The sequence below is a fragment of the Cherax quadricarinatus genome, chromosome 30 (genome assembly GCF_038502225.1).
Source record: "Cherax quadricarinatus isolate ZL_2023a chromosome 30, ASM3850222v1, whole genome shotgun sequence".
Taxonomy (NCBI): Eukaryota; Metazoa; Arthropoda; class Malacostraca; order Decapoda; family Parastacidae; genus Cherax; species Cherax quadricarinatus.
The window spans coordinates 23,187,176-23,201,703 of record NC_091321.1 but is presented as its reverse complement, the minus strand read 5'-3'; the positions used below and the strand labels follow the sequence as shown (position 1 = coordinate 23,201,703).

Here is a 14,528-nt window from a genome sequence, read left to right as displayed (position 1 = left end):
AAATTAGGATATATTAAAAAACGGTCAATATCTGGTGTGTCCTTCAAGGAATCCTGAGCCCCGTAAATGTAGGGTTGTTGGGGTGAGTTGTAGGGGTGCTGAGGTGAGTTGTAGGGGTGCTGGAGTGAGTTGTAGGGGTGCTGAGGTGAGTTGTAGGGGTGCTGGAGTGAGTTGTAGGGGTGATGCAATGAATTTTATGGGTGTTGCAGTGAGTTGTAGGGGTGATGCAATGAGCTGCAGGGGTATTACAGTTGCAGGGGTGTTGCACTTGCAGGGGTATTGCAGTTTGTTGCAGGGGTATTGCAGTGAGTTGTAGGGATGATGCATTGAGCCACAGGGGTATTGCAGAGATCTGTAGGGGTGTTGCAGGGGTATTGCAGTGAGTTGCAGGGGTGTTGCAGAGTTGTAGGGGTGTTACAGTGAGTTACTAACGTGTGGGAGTCATTTACCGGGGTAAGGGAGTGACTTACAATTGTATGGCAGACTAACTGCAACAAGGCCCTGGTTATCTCAGCAGTGGCTGATGGTACCTTTGCTGCTGCACCCTTACCATACTCTTGATAAGGTTAAATAGCCGTCTACAAGAAAACGCTAACTAGTTATAACAGCGCAAAAATAAATGCAAAAATTCATACAGGCAACACTTAACATTACCAGAGGAGAACCGCCAAGCGCAGGTTGAAACAGATCATCACATGTTTATTCATGTTATATTATCTGGAGAACAAGATGACATGATTTAGATGATGGGATGACATGATTTAGATGATGGGATGACATGATTTAGAGGATGGGATGACATGATTTAGAGGATGGGATGACATGATTTAAATGATGGGATGACATGATTTAAATGATGGGGTGACATGATTTAGATGATGGGATGACATGATTTAAATGACGGGATGACATGATTAGATGATGGGATGCTATGATTTAAAGGATGGGATGACATGATTTAGATGATGGGATGACATGATTTAGATGATAGGATGACATGATTTAGATGATAGGATGACATGATTTAGATGATAGGATGACATGATTTAGATGATAGGATGACATGATTTAAATGATGGGATGACATGATTTAAATGATGGGGTGACATGATTTAGATGATGGGATGACATGATTTAGATGACAGGATGACATGATTTAGATGATGGGATGACATGATTTAGATGATGGGATGACATGATTTAGATGATGGGATGACATGATTTAGATGACAGGATGACATGATTTAGATGATGGGATGACATGATTTAGATGATGGGATGACATGATTTAGATGATGGGATGACATGATTTAGATGATGGGATGACATGATTTAGATGATGGGATGACATGATTTAGATGATGGGATGACATGATTTAGATGATGGGATGACATGATTTAGATGATGGGATGACATGATTTAGATGATGGGATGACATGATTTAGATGATGGGATGACATGATTTAGATGATGGGATGACATGATTTAGATGATGGGATGACATGATTTAGATGACAGGATGACATGATTTAGATGATGGGATGACATGATTTAGATGATGGGATGACATGATTTAGATGACAGGATGACATGATTTAGATGATGGGATGACATGATTTAGATGATGGGATGACAGTGGTGGGTCTGGCTGACAGTGGGGAGTCTGCCTCACAGTAGTAGGTCTGGCTGACAGTGGTAGGTCTGGTGACACTAGTGAGTGGCTGACAGTAGTAGGTCTGGCTGACAGGGGTGAGTGGCTACCAGGGGGGAGTCTGGCTGACAGTGGTAGGTCTGGCTGACAGGGTAAGTCATTAGTCAGCTGGCAAGGCAAGGTGCATAGTGGCAGTGTCTATAGACACTTGTAATGCACCATCTTCCTCTCAGTGTAGGTTCCTCTCAGTGTAGGTTCCTCTCAGTGTAGGTTCCTCTCAGTGTGTTTCTTAGTGTAATTTCCTCTCAGTGTAAGTCATTTTCGGTGTAGATTCCTGTCGTTGTAGGCTCCTCTTAGTGTAACATTCTCTCCGTGTAGGCTCTTCTCACTGTAGACTCTGTAGGTTTCTCTCAGTGTAGACTTCTCTCAGTGTAGACTTCTCTCAGTGTAGACTTATCTCAGTGTAGACTTATCTCAGTGTAGACTTATCTCAGTATAGACTTCTCTCAGTATAGACTTAGTATAGACTTAGTGTAGACTTCTCTCAGTGTAGACTTCTCTCAGTGTAGACTTCTCTCAGTATAGACTTCTCTCAGTATAGACTTAGTATAGACTTAGTGTAGACTTATCTCAGTGTAGACTTATCTCAGTGTAGGCTTATCTCAGTGTAGACTTCTCTCAGTGTAGACTTCTCTCAGTATAGACTTAGTATAGACTTCTCTCAGTGTAGGCTTCTCTCAGTGTAGACTTCTCTCAGTGTAGGCTTCTCTCAGTGTAGACTTCTCTGTGTAGACTTCTCTCAGTATAGACTTAGTATAGACTTCTCTCAGTGTAGACTTCTCTGTGTAGACTTCTCTCAGTGTAGACTTCTCTCAGTGTAGGCTTCTCTCGGTGTAGATATTTCTCTACACTTGTATGTTTTTCTCAGTGTAGGTTCCTCTCATAGGTTCCTCTCAGTATAGGCTCCTCTCATTCTAGGTTTAATTCAGGACAGGTAGTGAGCCGACTCATTTCAGTAGTAAGTTAACTCATGTCAGTAAAGAACTGACTTGTGTAAAGTAAAGGTTTGCTTAGTGGATTCTCTCTGCTAGTGATACTGAGGAGTTATCCCTTTGTTATTCATATATCCCAAAAAGAGGCTCGCTTTTTTTTATAATTTCTAGAGGCCTATTGTGGAGCGTGAAGTAAATTATAGTGCCTCCAGCTAATGGTGTGTCTTTGTCTTCCCCAGAGAGGCTGATGGCTCCTTGGGGGCGGTGAGGAAGCAAGCCGTGAAGCAGTGCAAGTTCTGGACTTGAGAAGACGGTGCTCCCTAGTCGTTCGTAAGTACAAATATTGACTGGATTCTCGAAAATTCATAAATTTTGAAGGTTATGGCAAAAGTCATAAGGGTGAAAAGGACTTAGAGAAGGCTAATCCATAGCGTACTAAAAGCACATCCAAATCTCTCCACTATTTCGATTATTTTAAGATGTCTTCTCTGAGTTTTGAAGAAGGTAATCTTAGTTGATGGCGGGGTTCGAGGAAGTCAGGAAAGAGATACAGCTTCTTAGAACAAGAGGATTCATCTTCTGAGGAAGGGAGAAGATAAGCCATAGCAAATACAAATTGGTTTGCATAAAAGTAAAGAAGGTCGAAGAACTTGTTGTCGAGACTGCCAATTCCTTCACTGTAGTCTTGAAGGTATGTGATTTGGCAATCGAGAAAGGTGCATTGAAAATCGCTAGTGAATGTAAGAACGTTCTTGTTGTGGGTGATTCGCAGAAGATTTATGGACAGGGCTTTATGTAACAGAAATAGGAAGGGCTGGAGGAGGGCATGTTTTCCTGGAGCTGGGGTAGATATAGCTAGCAGACTAGGAAACATCATGACTGGTAATGGGAATAACACTATTTTCTGCCTCACTGCTTTGGAAATGATGTTAGGAATCATTGGAGAGACGACCTGCTTAACAGGTGTAGGACAGCTGGAGACAATTAGGAAGAACAGAGAGACCCTTGTCATACGTGGTGTGGTGTAGACAATAAATGATCATCCAACTTAGTGTTTTATGTGCTAGATTCAAAGCTTTTTGCTGATCCTTAGCATCTTTTTTTTTCAAATTGTGTGGTGGCGCTATTTTAGCATTTTTTATATATAAATTTAACTTGAAATTTAGCTCTTTTTTTTCCATAACGATTTTTGAAACGTAACCAAATATGTATGTAATTAACAAGAGACTACACGAGAAACAAAACAATAACAACCACGAAGTAATGATCCCTGACTTGAGTTTAGTGATGGAAGTGAGTATAACGTAAGGTCCACCACTACACCAGTACTGTTTAGACCTTCGCTTAGAAGATTGTGTCTGTGTTACCCTTGCACACTATTATTCTCACCTAATCTATCCTGAGATATTCATTATGAGCAAAAGATATATTCAGCATTTTAGAGTTCAGTGAATCATGACTCGAAAATTTATTAATGGAAGAGGTAGTAGTAGAAGACACTAAATGTTTTAGTAAGTACTACAGTGTTCATTGGTGTCGAAATTAATATCTGATATCCTTGTCTGGTACTAGTTAGATGTGTGTTTCGCTCTCTTGAACTTGCTGTGTCTCGTGTACAAGGAAAAGTTACACTGAGGGGGAGATGGCTGACCACCAGTCTGCCACACAACACAACACAACGCAATCACAAGGAGGATGCAACACCAACCACACAACACTATCAGCAGCCTGACACACCACCACCGCCCACGAGGTCACATTAACAACACGACACCACTGCCACGGGAAAGCATCACAACACAATCACCAGCAGCCTGCCACACCACACAAAACACAACTACCAGCTGCCTGCGAAACCAGCAACGCAGCACAACACAACCACATCAGCAAAACAACACAGCCATCATCATCCTGCCACACACCAACACAGCACAACCACCATCGCCCTGCAACACACCAGGAACACAACACAACTACCATCAGCCTGCCACGCAACACACAAAACCATCAACAGCCTGCCACACCACACACAGCAAAATCACCAACAGCCTGTCGCACACCAGCAGCACAACACACACCACTTGTTGAAAATCACATGTTGTAAATCGACGCGTTGCAACACATGTAAATCGACGCGTTACAACACGTGTAAAACAACAAATGTTGAAAATCAACACGTTACAACACACGCTGAAAATCAATACATGTTACAACATATGTTGAAAATCAGCACGTTACAACACCTGTTGTAAATCAACACATATTGTAAATCAACATGTAATGGTTATTTGCTAATATAAAACTAAGTGAATTTAATACGATTTTCATTATTGTAAGTAATGAGCACTGACACAGCCGTACACAGCACTGACACAGCCGTACACAGCACTGACACAGCCGTACACAGCACTGACACAGCCGTACACAGCACTGACACAGCCGTACACAGCACTGACACAGCCGTACACAGCACTGACACAGCCGTACACAGCACTGACACAGCCGTACACAGCACTGACACAGGCGTACACAGCACTGACACAGCCGTACACAGCACTGACACATGCGTACACAGCACTGAAGCACTGACACAGCCGTACACAGCACTGACACAGGCGTACACAGCACTGAAGCACTGACACAGCCGTACACAGCACTGACACAGCCGTACACAGCACTGACACAGCCGTACACAGCACTGACACAGGCGTACACAGCACTGAAGCACTGACACAGCCGTACACAGCACTGACACAGCCGTACACAGCACTGACACAGGCGTACACAGCAGTGAAGCACTGACACAGCCGTACACAGCACTGACACAGGCGTACACAGCACTGAAGCACTGACACAGCCGTACACAATGCTTGCTTTCTGCAGAACAAGAGCTTAACCAATGATATTAATTACTACAAATAAGGGGAGTATTTAGGTCGCTTATGATTACCTCGGTTCAGTTATCATATATCCGTAGCTATAACACTTTCCAAACTTTCTCCCCTTCCACTCATTCCCTTCTCCTTCCCCCCTCTCCCCTTTCCTTCTTTCCCGAGACTCTCCCTGTAGTGAGTATGATTGGCTATAATCATAACCATAATTTTTAAAGAGGTGGACGGGAAACTCAGTGGAAGGCCTCGGTCAGATGACCAAAAGCTCCAGCTGCAGGTCATCATATAACTAAGACCCTCATCAGGAAACACCTGTCCTGTTTCCTGACAAACCTAACCTAACCGTAGTGGGTGACCTTGAAAGGGCCATTGTATGTAAATTTAATAATCCTTTATGTACCTGGTGTCGCATGCAAAGAGTACGTTACGTTACACTTTATTCGGCGTATGTACACACTCCCATATAGGCTGCCTCCCAACCAGCGAACCGGGTGCTAAGGGTTTAACGATCTTTAGGGGCCTCATCGTTAAATCAGTACCTTGGTTCATTGACCAATCACAGACGAGCCCGCCAAGTGCTGAGACGACGTGGCATCACTCGTGGTTAGCATTTGCCAGACTTGCCTCTATCTGGTTGAAGCACGATGTATGGTACACTTATATCCAACTCCTATACTAAGTGTATCTATCTGTATATAAATATTTGGTGAAGGAAAATATGAGTTAAATACTACTGCTGTGTTTATTTCGCTCCAACCCATTACGACCAGGTCAACAGGCCATTATTACCTGTGTTCATAATAGCTGGCTAAAAATCTTGTACGTTATGCCCTGTAGCACACAATACGCAGAAATGTCCTGCTATACGATTCCACCATAAAGGGATGCATCTAAAAAATACTTACTCTTTTCAAGAGCTGAGTCTTGGGGGCGTTGACCCCCGGAACGCCCTCCTGATAAATCTGTATAACTTGTGAATGAGAAAAGAAGGAAGTATCCCATTTTTCAAAGTATAATATTTATGACTTTTTTCATCCGAACATGGTGAGACCAGTTATCATATTCAGTTAGCAGTTCTGGCGTCCATCCTTGTGAATGCTAAACTGCATGTGTGTGTGTGGGAAGACTTCCGTCAGCTTGGGAAAATGGACGAGGAAACACCAGTGCGCATGTCAAAGAGACGATCTAAAATTCTAAACAATGCCTGCACTATGCACTTGGAAAAACAACTCCCACAAGCATCTCATGAATTTCAAAGATACCAAATTAGTCGTAAGGGAAACTGAGCTGCACAACATCCACTGTTTTGTATCTGTTCGTCTTGTCCAACCCGGATACACCATCACGTATCCCTCTCACCCACGTGTAGGATACAGCATTACGTATCCCTCTCACCCACATGTAGGATACACCATCACGTATCCCTCTCACCCACATGTAGGATAAAGAATCACGTATCCCTCTCACCCACATGCAGGATACACCATCACGTATCCCTCTCACCCACATGTAGGATACACCATCACGTATCCCTCTCACCCACGTGTAGGATACAGCATTACGTATCCCTCTCACCCACATGTAGGATACAGCATCACGTATCCCTCTCACCCACATGTAGGATAAAGAATCACGTATCCCTCTCACCCACATGCAGGATACAGCATCACGTATCCCTCTCACCCACATGCAGGATACAGCATCACGTATCCCTCTCACCCACATGCAGGATACAGCATCACGTATCCCTCTCATCCACATGTAAGATACAGCATCACGTATCCCTCTCACCCACGTGTAGGATACAGCATTACGTATCCCTCTCACCCACATGTAGGATACACCTTCACGTATCCCTCTCACCAACATGTAGGATACAGCATCACGTATCCCTCTCACCCACATGCAGGGTACAGCATCACGTATCCCTCTCACCCACATGCAGGATGCACCATCATGCACCCCCCTCCCCCCACATGCAGGGTGCACCATCATGCACCCCCCTCCCCCCACATGCAGGGTGCACATCATGCACCCCCCTCCCTTACATGCAGGGTGCACCATCATGCACCCCCTCCCCCACATGTAGGGTGCACCATCATGCACCCCCTCCCCCCACATGCAGGGTGCACCATCATGCACCCCCTCCCCCCACATGCAGGGTGCACCATCATGCACCCCCTCCCCCCACATGCAGGGTGCACCATCATGCACCCCCCTCCCCCCACATGCAGGGTGCACCATCATGCACCCCCTCCCCCACATGCAGGGTGCACCATCATGCACCCCCCTCCCCCCACATGCAGGGTGCACCATCATGCACCCCCTCCCCCCACAGGCAGGGTGCACCATCATGCACCCCCCTCCCCACACATGCAGGGTGCACTATCATGCACCCCCCTCCCCCACATGCAGGGTGCACCATCATGCACCCCCCTCCCCCACATGCAGGGTGCACCATCATGCACCCCCCTTCCCCCCCATGCAGGGTGCACCATCATGCCCCCCCCTCCCCCCACATGCAGGGTGCACCATCATGCACCCCCCTTCCCCCACATGCAGGGTGCACCATCATGCACCCCCCTCCTCCCACATGCAGGGTGCACCATCATGCACCCCCCTTCCCCCACATGCAGGGTGCACCATCATGCACCCCCCTCCCCCCACATGCAGGGTGCACCATCATGCACCCCCCTCCCCCCACATGCAGGGTGCACCATCATGCACCCCCCTCCCCCACATGCAGGGTGCACCATCATGCACCCCCCTCCCCCCACATGCAGGGTGCACCATCATGCATCCCCCTCCCCCCACATGCAGGGTGCACCATCATGCACCCCCCTCCCCCCACATGCAGGGTGCACCATCATGCACCCCCCTCCTCCCACATGCAGGGTGCACCATCATGCACCCCCCTCCTCCCACATGCAGGGTGCACCATCATGCACCCCCCTCCCCCCACATGCAGGGTGCACCATCATGCACCCCCCTCCCCCCACATGCAGGGTGCACCATCATGCACCCCCCGCCCCCCACATGCAGGGTGCACCATCATGCACCCCCCTGCCCCCACATGCAGGGTGCACCATCATGCACCCCCCTCCCCCCACATGCAGGGTGCACCATCATGCACCCCCCTCCCCCCACATGCAGGGTGCACCATCATGCACCCCCCTCCCCCCACATGCAGGGTGCACCATCATGCACCCCCTCCCCCACATGCAGGGTGCACCATCATGCACCCCCCTACCCCCACATGCAGGGTGCACCATCATGCACCCCCCTCCACCCACATGCAGGGTGCACCATCATGCACCCCCCTCCCCCCACATGCAGGGTGCACCATCATGCACCCCCCTCCCCCCACATGCAGGGTGCACCATCATGCACCCCCCTCCCCCCACATACAGGGTGCACCATCATGCACCCCCCTCCCCCCACATGCAGGGTGCACCATCATGCACCCCCCTCCCCCCACATGCAGGGTGCACCATCATGCACCCCCCTCCCCCCACATGCAGGGTGCACCATCATGCACCCCTCTCCCCCCACATGCAGGGTGCACCATCATGCACCCCCTCCCCCCACATGCAGGGTGCACCATCATGCACCCCCCTCCCCCCACATGCAGGGTGCACCATCATGCACCCCCCTCCCCCCACATGCAGGGTGCACCATCATGCACCCCCCTCCCCCCACATGCAGGGTGCACCATCATGCACCCCCCTCCCCCCACATGCAGGGTGCACCATCATGCACCCCCTCCCCCCACATGCAGGGTGCACCATCATGCACCCCCTCCCCCCACATGCAGGACCTGATCTTCACGCTCTTCATCTCCGTATATTCTGTATATTAATAAATCCCTTGGCGAGCGAAACATGACTGTGTTTAACACCTTTTACGATCTAAAAGAGTTGATGATGTAGGCTGAATTTGTAGTACAAGTCGAGAGTGTGTGTCTTTGAAGACAAGACACTCCTCACAACACTGGGGCAATTTAAATAGCTTAGGAATGCAGTTAGAAGGTAAGGTTTGTCAGGAAACAAGACAAGTGCTTCCTGACGCGAGTCTTTGTCATATGACGACCCGCAGCTGGAGCTTTTAGTCATCTGACCGAGGCCTTGCACTGGCTTACCCGTCCACCCCTTTAAAAATTATGGTCATGATTGGAACCATTAGGATGCAGTTAGAAGCCCAGGTAGATGTATAACCTATCTAGATAGCAGGAACTGTGATAAGCACATTTATGGAGCAATTTGCAACGTAAACAGTGAGGAATGTAGTGGCAGTCAAGCTTTTGTTTGGTTAGAAGGTCTTGTGGCTGTTTGTCATATAAACAGAAATGTTCAGTCTTAATGAAAAGTATGCAGTCAGCCTTGTAGTCACTTCTTGAAGGGATAGAATCAAAATCCTTGAAAGGACGAACATCATTCTTTACGAGTGTATCAAACAATTTTGTACAAGGTATCTCGGCTCAGTAATAGGTTACTAACAGCCACCATCACCAGGCTACCCTCCCGATATGAATATTAATCTCTCTAATAAGAACATTTAAAAATATTTTAAGATTAATTTCAGACATGAAGCCGAGGGGATTAAAATATTAGAAAATTATAAGCTATTAAACACCTACCGGGATTTTCTTTTAATAGCAACAACCTTGAGAGTCAACCAAAATTATGCGAATGTGTCCACCTGAATATAATGTTATCTATCGATATAATTTTTATTTTACTAAATTTTGCAGTTTTTTTTTTCCTGTGGGAGTATCGATCACTCGTTATTATTTGGTTTGATTCTAATGGAAATGTTGATCACGTGACATTATCTGAACAGGTGTAAACATAAGTCCCTCCCTAACTGAGAAAATCTCTGATCAACTTGCTACTTGCAGCAAGATTGTCGCCGAAATATTTAGTAAGTACATGGGTTTGTTTAGGTACAGGTATACATAAGTATAGTTACACGAATTTAAATTACTTATCATACATAGTAACATGTGTAACTTATTTTGGATAACCCAAAATAAGTGAAGGTGACTTATTTTCATTGCGGCCATATTGTTTGAATATCTTCATCACATTCAGAGGATTGTATACTGGACGAGGATGTAATGTTGCGGGGCCAAGTCCATACATGACAACAAGCATTAATAGGCTTTAGGACATAAAGTATATGTAACTGCTGGTAATGAATGTTGAGCATCTAAAAACAGCCACCAGTGACAGCTTCTGTGATAGTCATCCTTAAGCGTGAAGAATATCATCTTGCAGAACATGGACAGGAATCAATGTGCAAAGAACTGAGAACCAACTGTAATGTGCTTTAATTTTACAAGTCTTAAACAAATCCAGAACCAGTTAGTTAAGAACCTGGAGTTAAACATCTGGATATTCGTCATATATACTTCCACTTAAAAATGCTCCAAATTTGGTTTTACGTTGCAGTTTACTTGCGTAAGTTTACATTATTATTCCTTGACAGCAGTCCATCCTAGATATTTCGTATTGTATTTGCATATTTAATGAATTTACATGTATGAATTATGTTTACATATAAGATTTTAAGTTTCTACCATCGGTTACTATCAGTTTACATGTAATCTTCCTGGCTGCTTTCATATTGTGGAACTTCTTTGAGTAGCAGGTGACATTTTTGAGAAGGCTTTGGACCTGACGTGGCCCACTCAAATAACGAAGCTCATAGTTGATGTTCTGTGAGAGATAGTCTTTCTTAAGGTGCCCTCCTATAATACCTGGGGAAAGGATCAGCAGACATACCTGTATATGGCCTTGTGCATAGAATGTGGCTGTCAGATTTAAGCTCTTTCCTGCTGTGCGTGCTAAATCCTGTCCCTCACCTAGGGACACGGCTTTACATGGGTTCATTACGTACATCCCCTGTTGAGAGCCTGTGTGTTAGGTCTGCTGAGCTTACCCTGGACCTCCGTCATGAGGAGCTAACCAGCGCTACTTGTTTTAATGTCGGTGTACACCTGACAGCCTAGTTTATGATTCAGTCTTTGCCGGAAGAGAATGAGGAGTGTTATGCTCATGTCAGCTTGTGCTGTTTTCTGTTGGAATGTGGGCTTCTCTCCTGGATTGTGACCTCGATGTATCTGCAGTTAGAAAGGTTGTCTCTCTCTCTCTCTCTCTCTCTCTCTCTCTGTTTGAGATATGTCTTTGTAGGTAATATGTGTGGGATCTCGAGTGCCGAGCCCTGGACATGACCTTGTGTAGTTTCTAGCAGTGCGATTTTCTACATGCTTAGAAGATAAAAGTCCAAAATGACTGGTCATTGAGGGAATGTGATTGTGGCCTTGCAGTGATTAAGGGTGATGATCCATGTTGTGCACAGTTACCAGGTAAGTCCATATTCACTGAGGAGGCCCACGCAGTTCTCGCTGCTCTCCTCCTGATAGCTGGATTAGTTGGATCTCGGTTTATTGTATACCCAAATTTCCAATGTGCTCTGCCATTGCACAGTATGCTTCTGTCCATCCTATGCTGCAAATGATCCAGTTGTTGTTAGCCTGGGCTATGTTGGTGTCCCGGGAAGTGAAAGATCAACTGCTGAGGCGAAGACTGCTGCAACCAACTTGCACTGTAACACTTTTTCCGGCCTTACAGCTACTTCACTAGTCACACACACATAGATGTCCGGTCCGTGGGAGGTGGTAGGCCTGGTAGACAATGTAGGCTAAAGCAGGGCGTGGGTATTTGGCCTTCTTCGTTAAAAGGAATCTCCACTTTAAGACGATTCTCTGCCAACAGAGGAGCAGGCACAAACATTTCGCCCATAGCCATGCGTTAGCAGGGTGCTACAGGTCCCCTCTGTGTAGTATGTGGCGTCTAGCTGACTGTGGAACACGTTTAAACGTTTGCCCACGATTTAGTTTATTTTTTTTTAGCTTTTATCGTGGTGTTTATAATTACCGGGGTGCCTGTAGGGACCTCTAGGAACTTTTATCAGATTCTTATTACATTAACAATTTCATGGGATTTTTAACTGATGTTGACTATTTTAACCGGTATAATAGTATTCCTTTGTGATGTGTTGTATTTGTTATTGTTTTTCTTTTGTTATTTGCTAACTTTATCTTGGTTGTTCTTGTGTGTGTTGTATTGTTTTATAGCCAGGAGCGCTGAATGATCATAAAGGTCCAAGTGCTCCTCAGATCTCAGCACCACCAATACAAACTTCTGTTCCCACTGTCGGATGTCGCAATTCGCTGATGTTTACAAGTGAACTTTGCATTTTACGTGACGAATAAACCAACAATAGCACTCCCGCAGATGTTGCCAGCACCTGGTGTTAACATGCAAGCCTCCAGTGTCACCCCTGGTGTTAGCATGCAAGCCTCCAGTGTCACCCCTGGTGTTAGCATGCAAGCCTCCAGTGTCACCCCTGGTGTTAGCATGCAAGCCTCCAGTGTCACCCCTGGTGTTAGCATGCAAGCCTCCAGTGTCACCCCTGGTGTTAGCATGCAAGCCTCCAGTGTCACCCGACACAACTAGTGTTAGTAACTTTAACCTAAGCTTCTAGTTTCAGCTGCTAGCACCAGTGATATTCACTTAGGATTAACATTCCGGTCGATAAATTGCATTTATAACCAACCTTGCAGTTTTGTTTACTAGTTAGTCCCTTAGGAAGGTTAAACCAATCGTATGCGAATAGTTATTAAAGCCGCATTTCGGCTAAATCAAAGCGGTATATATACCGACAGGTGTATATGAAGGTATCGTGCGGTGTATTTACAACGATTGATATATATGTCTTAGAACGTTTACATCGAGCATTGTATATCTCTCAATGTATATAAATAGAGGTGTATATTTCTGTGTATATATATATATACAAAGAGGTGTGTATGTCTCATTGTATATGCACATAGGTATCAGTGGATATACATCTCTCAATGTATATCCACAGAGGTGAGTATCATTATGTATAGTATACAAATAGGTATGGATCTAGCATTGTATCTACACAGGTGTATCTCACTGTATCTATACAGGTGTATCTTTCACTGTATCTATACAGGTGTATCTTTCACTGTATCTATACAGGTGTATCTCACCGTATCTATACAGGTGTATCTATCACTGTATCTACACAGGTGTATATCTCACTGTATCTACACAGGTGTATCTCTCACTGTATCTACACAGGTGTGTGTGCGCGTGTGTGTACTCACCTAATTGTGGTTGCAGGGGTGGAGAATCAGCTCCTGGCCCCGCCTTTTCACTGATCGCTGCCAGGTCCTTTTTCTCTCTGCTCCCTGAGCTTTGTCATACCTCGTCTTAAAGCTGTGTGTGGTTCCTGCCTCCACTACATCACTTGCTAGACTATTCCACTTCCTGACAACTCTGACTGAAGAAGTATTTCCTAACATTGTGTGTGTGTGTGTGTGTGTGTGTGTGTGTGTGTGTGTGTGTGTGTGTGTGTGTGTGTGTGTGTGTGTGTGTGTGTGTTCCACTAAACTTGTCACATTATCTTACTCAGTAACACATCGTGTTGCCTGAGTGAAAATTCTTCACTTCACGAAGTCTGCGGAAATCAATCTGAACATCACGAAATTTGTATATTTCTCTACTAAATAAAACTAGATAGATTCAGGCTGACCTTGGAACATCTGGATAAGATCAAGCTGAAATATATTACGGTTATTTTAGCAAGGCTAAGTTAGGGTTCTGGAATAGTTTCGGTGAAAAAATGGAAAACCATAATTCACTGTAAACTCACGTAAATGTGTTTCTCATTGAATAGGATACAGTTTAAAAAAAGGGGGCATCTGGGCTTGTCTGGGCGACTTGTGGTATTGAGCACAACATTATTCACGAAGATATTCCTTTAATCTTAAGTTAGTGAGTGCGATGCAGTCGATACAACTTTGACTTCAGAAACTCTCCAAGCATTAGCGTCGAGAACTTTATTCCCTAAAACAAAAATGGTTGATATCTTAGATATATACGCTGAAGGCTACACTT

At 45.4% G+C, this 14,528-nt stretch overlaps 1 protein-coding gene and 1 long non-coding RNA gene across 6 annotated transcripts in view; one reads left to right on the top strand and one right to left on the bottom strand.

The window, feature by feature from the left end:
* The window catches only part of LOC138853430 (uncharacterized), a 427,485-nt gene extending 423,812 nt beyond the window's left edge, over positions 1-3,673 (top strand). The window contains exon 3 of the long non-coding RNA XR_011392615.1: positions 2,884-3,673. This is a non-coding gene — a long non-coding RNA (uncharacterized lncRNA). The remainder of the gene's footprint in view (positions 1-2,883) is intronic.
* The window catches only part of LOC128692507 (cyclic nucleotide-gated channel alpha-3), a 1,073,829-nt gene that overhangs the window by 652,512 nt on the left and 406,789 nt on the right, over positions 1-14,528 (bottom strand). The window lies entirely within an intron of this gene.